The following is an 11932-nucleotide window of genomic DNA, read 5'->3' as shown; positions in this document are numbered from 1 at the left end:
GCTTTAAGCATTGTTGTCCCATTTTTGTTGTCCCAGTTCAGTACGAATATGTTGTCTAAAAAAATATATATCTATTTCGTTAATAAAATACAATTTAATTATAGTGTAGGAAACAAAGGTTGAACCTTGCAAAATGGACACAAGTCCGGTTTTATTTTTTTTCTGGTATATCAAGGGGTGCTTATTATAAGACTAACTTTTTCTGAAAAAATTTCGCTCCGGAACCACCCTTTTCACCCCTTTAAAGGGGGTAATTTGTGGTTTTTGCGGAACGTAGCCGTTCCTGTAACTTTTACAAAAAATTTCTTTTATAAAAATATGAAGAGGACTATATTTTCTACGATTTATTTCCCACAGCATCTCTCTATCATCCACCGTTTAGCGGGGGTGGTGCCCTAAAGTTGACAAGTTTTTAAAAAAGATGTTTTTAAAAAAAATATATTTTTCCCTAACTGTGATGGAAATTAAGAAGAAATCCTGCGGCAATTATTCACAAATAATTGACTGATTTTTTGGTATAGGTTTCACTTAAGGGTAATTGCCCTTTTTTTAACTACAGGGTGTTACATTTTAAAAAACCCCTTTTTATACCATCTGAACCGTTTATGCTAGAGTAAAAAGACTTTCAGCGATTACCCATGTACTGGTGCTATTTACAAATTTGTATAATGCACCCCCATTTTTTCCCCGGAACCACCCCAAAAAAAAGAAGAATTAATAAATAAATTGATTTTCTTGGAATCCTTCACACACAATGACCTTTATTAATATGCTTCATATATCATTTTATGCACGTTATTATTACCCATGCATGGACACCAAAAGCCATTTTCGAGTGCAACCCCTGTAGCAAAAAAAAATAAATAAAATGGGGGGTTGAAAATTTTTTTTTGTTTTTTGCTTTTTGATCCATATAAGCATATGCTTCATCAATAGTGCTTTTCAAAAATATATATGGTTATTGCAACATCTGTTGTATATAGTGTTGCATATGTTTAATGTAGGTAAATATATGATCGTAAGTTGGCTACAGGTGACAAGGGAGTGGTCATGTCACTTGACGTTGACATTTTTAGATTTGGACATACTTGTAATCTTGTAAACAATACATACATGGAGTTCTTAATAAATTATAATAAAACAAGATATTTATTTATATTAACAATATACCAGATATAACATGGTGTCAGGTGTAAAATAACAGTATGATATAACTTATAACAGCTATAAGTGTGAAGTCAACAAATTACTATAAAAGTAAGGTTCAAGGTTCCTAAGAAAATGGAGGGAATGAGTATGATGAAACCCCCAAAAGAGTTAATACTAACTGGAGAAGCCGCCAATTGGAAGAAGTTCAAGCAGCAGTTCGAAATATATATGAAGGCAACTCAATATGATCAAAAAGATGATGAAACAAAAATAGCAATATTCATGAATGTGGCAGGAGAAGAAGCCCTAGATATTTACAATACATTTGATTTAAGTGCCTCAGATAGAAAGAAATATGCAGTACTAATACAGAAGTTTGAGGAGTATTGTTTACCAAGAAAAAATGTAATAATGGAAAGTTTTAAATTCTTCAGTAGAGTTCAGAAACCTGGAGAGTCTTTTGATCAGTTTGTAACAGATTTGAGAGTCCAAGCCAAATTATGTGAATTTGGAGAACAAGAAGAAAGGTTGATTCGAGATAGAATAGTTATAGTGGTAGATGATAACGCCTTACAAGAAAGAATGTTACGAGAAATAGATTTAACTTTGAGAAAAGCAATAGAAATGTGCAGGGCTACAGAGGCAGGTAAAATTCAATCAAAATTTTTGCAAGAAAAAGAAGTAAATGCTGTTAGAAAAAATGAGTTCCCACGTAATAAGGTACAGAATGACCCAGAAGGAAGAACTTTTAGCTGTGGTAGGTGTGGCAAAAATCACAGACCAAGAGAATGTCCAGCTTATGGAAGAAAATGTGCAGCATGTAATGGTATGAATCATTTTGCAGCAGTGTGCAGACGATACAAACAAGGTGAAAGAAACATTGGTACAAACACAACAAGAAAGAAGGTATTTGAGTGTACTGAAGAGGAAGAGGACACTTTTTTAGGTTTAGATTCTTTGTTTACAGAAGTAAGTACAGAAAACAATATAATAGATAGTTTTCAAAGACAAAGTCAACAATGGTATCAGAAAGTCGAGGTAGGTGGTTTAAATATAGATTTTAAGTTGGATACAGGGGCTGAATGCAGTACACTACCAGAAAAGTACTTTTTAGAGTTGAGTAAAATGAATAATATAGTATTGGAAGAGAGTAGAACAATGTTAGTTGTGTATAATGGGAGTAGATTTAAACCTTTGGGATCAGTAACACTAGTGGGTAAAATAGGCTCTGTTGAGGCCAATATTAAATTTCTGGTAGTGAATGTGGCATCAGTACCCATATTAGGGTTACAGGATTGTATAAAGTTTAATTTAGTTGAACGTGTTAAAGTAGATTCTGTAACTAATAGTCAAAAAAGCCACATGAAAGAAAGGGAAAAATTCTTAAAGAAAAATGTTGAGGTTTTTTCAGGGCTGGGAAGTATAGGAAGTTATAAAATGAGGTTGGCTGATAATGCTGAGCCTGTAATAAAACCAATTAGAAGAATTCCAGAATCAATTAAAGATCAGTTAAAGGTTACTTTATCAGATTTGGAAAACAAAGGTGTAATAGCAAAAGTAAATACACCAACATTGTGGTGTCACAATTTAGTAATAGTAGAGAAACCCAATAAGACTTTAAGATTGTGCTTAGATCCTAAAGAATTAAACAAATGTATACTAAGGGCCGGTTGTTCGAACGCTAATCAACAATGATCATTATTAAATATTTAATTACTGTCACCAAAACTGTCAATGTCAACTTTGTTTGGGTTGCTGAAAACATAATTAATTACAATTATGAGATTTATTATTAATTATGTTAATAATTAGTGTTATATTAATTGATTATAGTCTCAGAATTGTAATTAATTATGTTTTAACAATTGACATTGACAGTAATTAATTATTTGATAATGATCATTGTTGATTAGCGTTCGAACAACCGGCCCTAAGAGAAAGATACTTGATTCCCAGTCCTGACGAAATCTATAATAGATTAGCGGGTAAACATAGAGTGACAGGAGGTGACAGTTGAGTGACTATGGCGCCGAATTTGCTCTGCGGAAAATGTGATAAAACGATATCAAAAAGTATTTTTAAAATACAGTGTGGAACTTGCAGCAAGTATTTTCACCTACCCTGTGTAGAAATGGAAGAAATCGACGCCAAAGTGTTGCACCGGCAAAAGAAAAGCTGGTTTTGTGATGTGTGTGATCCTGATAAGGTTATGTTTGCAGGGTCTGGGTCAGCAGCGTTGCCAGGTGACAAGGACAAACCCAAAAACGAGGCTAATGGAAAAACAAACACGGAAAAGGCCAAACTGCCAGTACCAAAAAAAGAAGACGCTGAACAACCTAACCTTATAATCGAATTAAAAACATTGGTGATGGATCTCCGAAAAGACGTATCTGAAATGAAAAATTCATTAAACTATCTTAACGAACTACTTGAGACAGAAAGAGTACGAGGCCAGGTACTATCTGAAACTGTTAAGGAATTAAAAAACGAAAACTGTTTCTTGAAAAAAGAACTAGGCTATGCATCATCTTTTATTAACACTATGGAATACCAAAAGATAAAAGACAACCTAGTTATATCAGGAGTCTCAAATCTCATTACAGAGAACCCAAACCAGGCAAAAGAGGTAGCTTTCTCTGTATTAAAAAATGTTGATCTGAGCCTTAAGCAACAAAATATTAGGGCTGTTAGAAATCACAAAACTAAAAATGGGAAAAACTTACTAATAGCCACCCTGGATACTGAAAATAAGGTAAAAATTTTAAAGAATAAGGTTTCCGCTGGTCCACTAACCGGTCAGAGATGTAACTTACTTTGTGATACTAGGATCTATGTGAATGAAGAACTCACCGTTCACACCCTTAACCTGCTAAGGGAGGCAAATAAACTCAAGGAGAATGGATATCGCTTTGTATGGAGTAAGAATGGTAATGTATATGCACGAGTAAAAGAGGGGGATCCCTCTATAAAAATACATAGCTCCTACCATGTGCAGGCAATCATGCAAACTGAAGGAAAATAAGTATCCACTCCCCATTTACGTAACCCGTACCTGAAGTAAGTACTGATATCTTTAAAACCTTTTATGGAACCAAACACTATCTGTGATGAAGTACAAATATATGAGACGGAAACTCTGGATAATTTAAATAATATAAATTACTTTGATTACTGTGATCGAGATTTAAACATAATTCACCTTAACATAAGAAGCTTGCCTAAAAACTTTGACAACCTGATCTCATACCTTCAGTATCTTAATAAAAGTTTCGACGTTATTGCATTGTCAGAGACAAATAAAGTTGTAAACAAAATACAAAATCTTAACATACCAGGATATCAGCTGTGTTACAATGAAAGTGTAATAAACAAATGTGACGGCTTTATTTTTTATGTCAAATGTGAACTCTTAAAATCATTGGAAGTGATTGAAATTGAAAATTGTAAATTTCTTAGAATAGTTTTAAGTAAAAATGGGTATTCAGTGGGTATTACTGGTTATTATAGATGTCATAATGTAGATCAATTTAATCTAATTAGTGGCCTTGAACTAATCCACACTCGTTATAGTAAAAAATGCCAGATTGAGGTCTTCTGTGGTGACACAAATGTAGATATTTCCCCAACAAAAAATGTTAATAATCCCAGGTCTAAAGAGCTTATTTGTAGGTATCTAAATGTATTTTCTGTGGAAGGGTATAAGAGTAAAATTAATTGTTCTACAAGAATTGATGGTAACTCGAGATCCTGTTTAGATCACTTTTTTGTGCGGTCAGTAAATAAGTGCAATGCTGTAGTCTTAAGAGGTGGTCACTCGGACCACTATCCCATACTCTTGAATATAACTCTAAATAATGAATTTAATAATAATAACAAAAAAGGAAGATATGGTAAAGTGTTAGATAAAAATAGATTGCTAACATTATTTCAAACTGAGAGTTGGGATGATGTTATGAGGGAGCAGGATCCGAATCTTGCCACCAATAGTTTAATAAGGATAATTACACAGTTTATTAATATAGCAACACAGGTAAAATATATTAAATGCAAAAATAGAGTGAAACAACCCTGGGTTACGCAGGGGCTGTTGAACTCTATTCGGCAACGAGACAATCTAAATAAACTTTGTGCTAAAAACCCATTTAATGAAAATTTCAAAAAAGAATATATAGTATATAGAAATATTTTAAGCAAAACTTTAGGTAGGGCAAAAGAAAACTATTTTAAAAATCTATTTGATAAAAACTGTAAGAATGCTAAGGAAATCTGGAAAACTATAAAATATGCCACAAATGAAAACTGCAATAGACCTAGTATTTCTAATATAGTAAGTAAGGATGGGAGTTTGATTGAGGATGACAGGAAAATAGCAGAAAAATTCAATAGCTACTTTAGTTATGTGGGAGAGACGTTAGCCTCAAAAATAAAAAAACCACCAGATCACATTGTAAATTCTTTAATAGAGCAAGGAAATATAAATAATAGCCTGTTTTTAAAACCTTTTTCGAGTGGTGAAATGGAAAAAATTATAAACACATTAAAAAACAGTGATTCAAACATAGGTAATGGTATCTCAAATAATATAATTAAGTACTACAGTAAATTTCTCATTAAACCTTTATTATACTTAGTAAATCTTATCTTTGAGCAAGGCATCTTTCCGGACGCACTGAAAGAAACAATAATTGTCCCTATTCACAAAAGTGGTCCAAAAGATATAGTTAGCAATTATCGTCCAATTGCCCTCACAAACAACATAAGTAAAATCATAGAAAAATGCATTAAGTTAAGATTATGTAATTACCTGGAGAAGCATAGTTTATTATCATCAAACCAATATGGCTTTAAAGAAAACTATGGCACAGAAGATGCCTTAATTAAACTTTCAGATCAAATTATTAATAGTTTCAACAATAAAAAGAAATGTATGGTCATTTTTATTGATCTGGCCAAGGCCTTCGACACTGTGTCACACCGTATATTGCTGGAGCGACTTAAGAAAAAGGGAATAAGAGGTCTTCCTTATAATTTGTTCAAATCTTATTTGGAAAATCGCTCCCAGAAGGTCAAAATAAATGAAACTTTAAGTGAATCAGCTCCAGTAACGTACGGTGTGCCACAGGGGACGGTTTTGGGTCCAGTGCTTTTTGTGTTATACATGGACTTTTTATTTTCAGTTCTCAAAGAGGCTAATATTATATGCTATGCAGATGACACAGCCATTGTTGTTTGTGAGAGCACTTGGGAAAAAACTCTTACCATAGCAGAGGAAATCATGGCAAAAATTAAAAGTTGGTTTGATGTCAGTCTGCTTTCAATGAATATCGAGAAGTCCCACTTTATGTGCTTCACAATGAATGAAGCCACGTCACCAGAAATTTTAGCTCTTAAAGTACATAAATACACATGTAAGGATCACAAAAAATGTGATTGTCAAACTATTAAAGTTGTTGATAAAATTAAATACTTAGGAGTATTTTTTGACAAACACATGAAGTGGGAACCTCACATTGAATATATTTGTGGTAAATTAAGAAAAATTATGTACAAATTTTACATTTTAAGAAAATGTTTAACAAAGGATACTATCATAAATATATATAAAGCCCTAGTCGAATCTATCCTAACATATGGAATATGTACCTGGGGTGCAGGTTATTCTAACGTTCTATCCCCCTTAATAATAACACAAAAAACAATTTTAAAAATCATTTTATTTAAAAAGAAATGTTTTTCTTCAGAAGATTTGTTTATAGAAGCAAATGTAATGCAGATTTTTCAACTTTATATTAAAACCATTGTCAGACTCTATTGTAATAATAAGTTACCAAAACCCAGCTCAAACCATCAATTTCTAACTAGATTTACTACTAATAATATGTTAACGACTACTACACCAATATATTACACGGCTGTTCAAAAAAGCTTACTCTTCACAGCTCCAAAAATATTTAACTCTTTACCTCAAGAATTTAAAAATAAAAAATTTATTAAGATAAAGAAATCACTTTCTAGCTGGATAAAAAATATAAAAATAAATAACATATTCTAGTAATAATGTAAAACTTTATAGAACATAGACATAGTCTTTTGTAAATCTTTATTAGGTTAAGTGAATTTACTCTTGTTTTCTTAATAATCAGTTACCTCCATTAGATTAATTTTATTGATTATAATAAATAGAATAAGTACACACACAAATAATATGTTCATCGTGTACTTAGCATCTAAGTTTTTGCATGTAAACTGATTTTTTCTTGAAATAAAATTATTTTTTATTTTTTTTTTTTAAAAACAAGTCTTTAGTGTTTTAGATTTAAAAGATGGGTTCTTTCAAGTAGTACTGGATAAGCAGAGCAGCTACATATGTACATTTGGTACTCCTTTCGGCAGATATCGCTTTAAAAGAATGCCTTTTGGCATATCATCAGCACCGGAGGTAATGCAAAAATTAAACACCAACATCTTTGGTGACATACCAGGAGTTGAGGTTTATTTTGATGATATCATCGTAGCAGGAGAAACCAATAAGGAGCATGATGAAATAATGGAAAAAGTTTTACTAAAAGCAAAGGAACATAACATTAAGTTTAATAGAAGTAAGTTACAGTATAAAGTGGATCATGTAAAATATGTTGGTCTAATAATTTCTAAAACAGGAATTAAAGCAGATAATGAACAAGTTGAAGCAATATTAAGTTTAGAATCCCCTAAAAATGTAAAATCTCTTCAAAAATTTTTAGGAATGGTAAATTATCTGAGTAAGTTCATACCAAGGTATTCAGAGGACTCATTTCCTTTGCGTCAGCTGCTTAAAAAAGACATAGAGTGGCATTGGGGAGAAGTTGAAGAAAAAGCGTTTAGGCTATTAAAGAAAAAAATTAGTTGCGCTCCTACACTTAGCATTTTGGACAAGAATTATGAAATAGTGTTGCAAACTGACAGCTCAAATGTGGGGTTAGGATCTTGTTTGTTACAACAAGGGAAACCCATTTCGTTTTATTCACGAAGCTATACAGAGAGCCAAATTAGATGGGCTCCAATTGAAAAAGAGCTGTTTGCAATATGTGCAGCAGTGGAGAAGTTTCATCAATTTATTTATGGAAGGAAAGTAGTTGTGGAAACGGACCATAAACCATTGATTGTCATAGTAAGAAAAGATATAAGTAAAATTAGTACTAGATTGCAGAGAATGGTGCTCAAGTTATTAAAATATGACTTAGATATTAGATATATACCAGGAAGTAAGATGTATGTGGCTGACTTTCTGTCCAGAAACTGCTTAACAAATAATGCTAAGGATGAACCTACATTAGCTGATGTTGTTCATTGTATTGAAATAGACCTTCCAATATCGGAGTCTAGATTGAAACAGTTACAGTCACATTCAATAAAAGATGAAGTTCTTAAACAGGTTGTTAGTTGGTATTTTGAAGGATGGCCGAAAAATAATAAAAATATTGCTGTTACTGAACTGAAAGAATTCTATAAAGTCAAAGATGATCTGCATGTCAAAGATGGTATAGTGTATTTTAATAATAAAATAGTAGTACCAAAGTCCTTGAGACAAGAAATGCTTAGTCTTTTACATGCAGGTCATATAGGAATAACTAAATGTAAAAAAAGGGCTAGAAGTTTATTTTATTGGGTTGGAATGTCAAGTGACATAGAAAAATTGGTTGAATCATGTAAGGCGTGTGAATAATTCCGACCATCAAATACAAAAGAACCTCTCATGTCACATGATATTCCAGAACTGCCATTCTTGAAAGTAGGTGTAGATATAATGTATTTTGATGGCAATGCTTATTTAGTTTTAGTAGATTATTTATCTAAATGGATAGAAGTGAGAAACCTTAGAGATAAAACAGCTCATAGTGTTACTGTAAAACTTAAAAACATTTTTGCAGTGCATGGTATTCCTAAATTTATAATTGCTGATAATATGCCATTTGCTAGTGTCAAATTCAAGGAGTTTGCAGAAAGTTATGGTATAAAAGTTATTAATTCAAGTCCGAGGTACCCAAAGTCAAACGGTTTAAGTGAGAAAGCAGTAGGTATAATAAAAAACATGATGAAAAAATGTAAAGAAAGTAAGTCTGATTTTTATTTAGCATTGCTCAATTACCGTAACACACCAGTGGCTGGATTAGATGTGAGCCCAAGTCAGATATTGATGAGTAGAATGCTGAGAAGTACCATGCCATGCACAGCAGAAATGTTAGAACCTAAAGTAGTAGAAAATGTTAGAGATAAATTGTTAGAAAACAAACAAAAGGTTGAAAAATATTATAATAACACAGCTCATGAAAGACCTCCATTTCAGCCGGGGGATAATGTGGTAATACAAAATTGGCCTAATAGAACGTGGTCTCCAGCTAAGGTACTACAGAGTCAAGGGCCCAGGTCATATGTATTACAAACAGACACAGGTAATACTGTTAGACGAAACTCAAGTCATGTGAGAAAATCTAAACACCATTGTAATGTGTTACCGGATCACTCTGAGAATGTGACAGAGGTTGATCCTTGCACTAGTGCTGTGGCTGAGCCTTGTAATAATGAAGCTGGTTATGTGACAAGGTCTGGTCGCAGCATTAACAAACCAAGTAGGTTAAAAGATTATGTTTTGTAAAAAGGGGGGATGTTGTATATAGTGTTGCATATGTTTAATGTAGGTAAATATATGATCGTAAGTTGGCTACAGGTGACAAGGGAGTGGTCTTGTCACTTGACGTTGACATTTTTAGATTTGGACATACTTGTAATCTTGTAAACAATACATACATGGAGTTCTTAATAAATTATAATAAAACAAGATATTTATTTATATTAACAATATACCAGATATAACAACATCTCTGCGAAAACCACCCCTATCCTTGAAAATATACTGCAGAAATTACCTCTATACCTTGGCGAGCATGTTTTTACGATTTTCTCATTACCTATGTATTCTTTTTAAACAAAACTCATACAAGGTTAAAGACCACTATTTACTCTAAAAATTATGTCCTATTCATTTTTTTCGTATAAGCAACCGTTACGGCACAGTGGCGCCGTAAACCCCGTATACGCTTTGGCGGGCTCCAGTTTTTGTTTTTTTTTTCGTCATCTGTTCGTTTTATTGATAAAGTACTTATGTAAAATAAAACAACACAGTGTAACCTACAAATTATGACTTATGCACATTTTACATTCTTTGCTCCCCAAAGCCACAGTGGTGGCCCAAAATAAATTTTTGCATATTTTCGCCACCTACATGCATTTTATTGCATTAATGCTACCTTAATAGCACAATATTTACCCTTAGGTGGTCGCTAAGCAGTGGCGGATCCAGGGAGGGGTGATGGGGGTGATCACCTCCCCCCCTCTCAAACCAAGTGATATTATATTCAAAGATTATAAAAATATTCATTTATTTTTATAGAAATTTAACCAATTGGCACCCCCCTCTTAACGATGCTGGGTCCGCCACTGTCGCTAAAGCATAAAAAGTCATTCTTATAAAAATAATATTAATATAAGTATTTCTATAAAAATAAATGAATATTTTTATAATCTTCAAATATAATATCACTTGGTTTGAGAGGGGTGGGGGTGATCGCCCCCATCACCCCTCCCTGGATCCGCCACTGCTTAGCGACCACTTAGGGGTGAATATTGTGCTATTAAGGTAGCATTAACGCAATAAAATGCGTGTAGGTGGCGAAAATATGAAAAAATTTATTTTGGGCCACCACTGTGGCTTTGGGGAGCAAAGAATGTAAAATGTGCATAGGTCATGATTTGTAGGTTACACTGTGTTGTTTTATTTTACATAAGTACTTTATCAATCAAACGAACAGATGACGAAAAAAAAAACAAAAACTGGAGCCCGGCAAAGCATATATGAGGTTTACGGCGCCACTGTGCCGTAACGGTTGCTTAAACGAAAAAAATGAATAGGACCTAATTTTTAGAGTAAATAGTGGACTTTAACCTTGTATAAGTTTTGTTTAAAAAAATTAATATGTAATGAGAAAATCGTAAAAATATGCTCGATAAGGTATAGGGATAGTTTCTGCAGTATATTTTCAAGGATAGGGGTGGTTTCCGCAGGGATGTTGCAATAACCATATATATTTTTGAAAAGCACTATTGATGAAGCGTATGCCCATATGGATCAAAAAGCAAAAAACAAAAAAAAATTTTCAACCCCCATTTTATTTATTTTTTTTTGCTACAGGGGTTGCACTAGGAAATCGCTTTTGTGTCCATGCATGGGTAATAATAACGTGCACAAAATGATATATGAAGCATATTAATGAAGGGCATTGTGTGTGAAGGATTCCAAGAAAATCACTTTATTTATTAATTCTTCTTTTTTTTTTGGTGGTTCCGGGGAAAAATGGGGGTGCATTATACAAATTGGTAAATAACACCAGTACATGGGTAATCGTTGAAAGTCTTTTTACTCTAGCATAAACGGTTCAGATGGTATAAAAAGGGGTTTTTTAAAATGTAACACCCTGTAATTAAAAAAAAAGGGCAATTACCCTTAAGTGAAACCTATACCAAAAAATCAATCATCTATTTGTGAATAATTTACGCAGAATTTCTTTTTAATTTCCGTTACAGTTAGGGCAAAATATATATTTTTTAAAAACATCTTTTTTAAAAACTTGTCAACTTTGGGGCGCCACCCTTGCTAAACGGTGGATGATAGAGAGATGCTGTCGAAAATAAATCGTAGAAAATATAGTCCTCTCCATATTTCTATAAAAGAAATTTTTTGTAAAAG

This window comes from Diabrotica virgifera, chromosome 9 (genome assembly GCF_917563875.1).
Source record: "Diabrotica virgifera virgifera chromosome 9, PGI_DIABVI_V3a".
NCBI lineage: Eukaryota > Metazoa > Arthropoda > Insecta > Coleoptera > Chrysomelidae > Diabrotica > Diabrotica virgifera.
The sequence above is the reverse complement of the archived record's forward strand: the minus strand, read 5'-3'. Positions refer to the sequence as shown.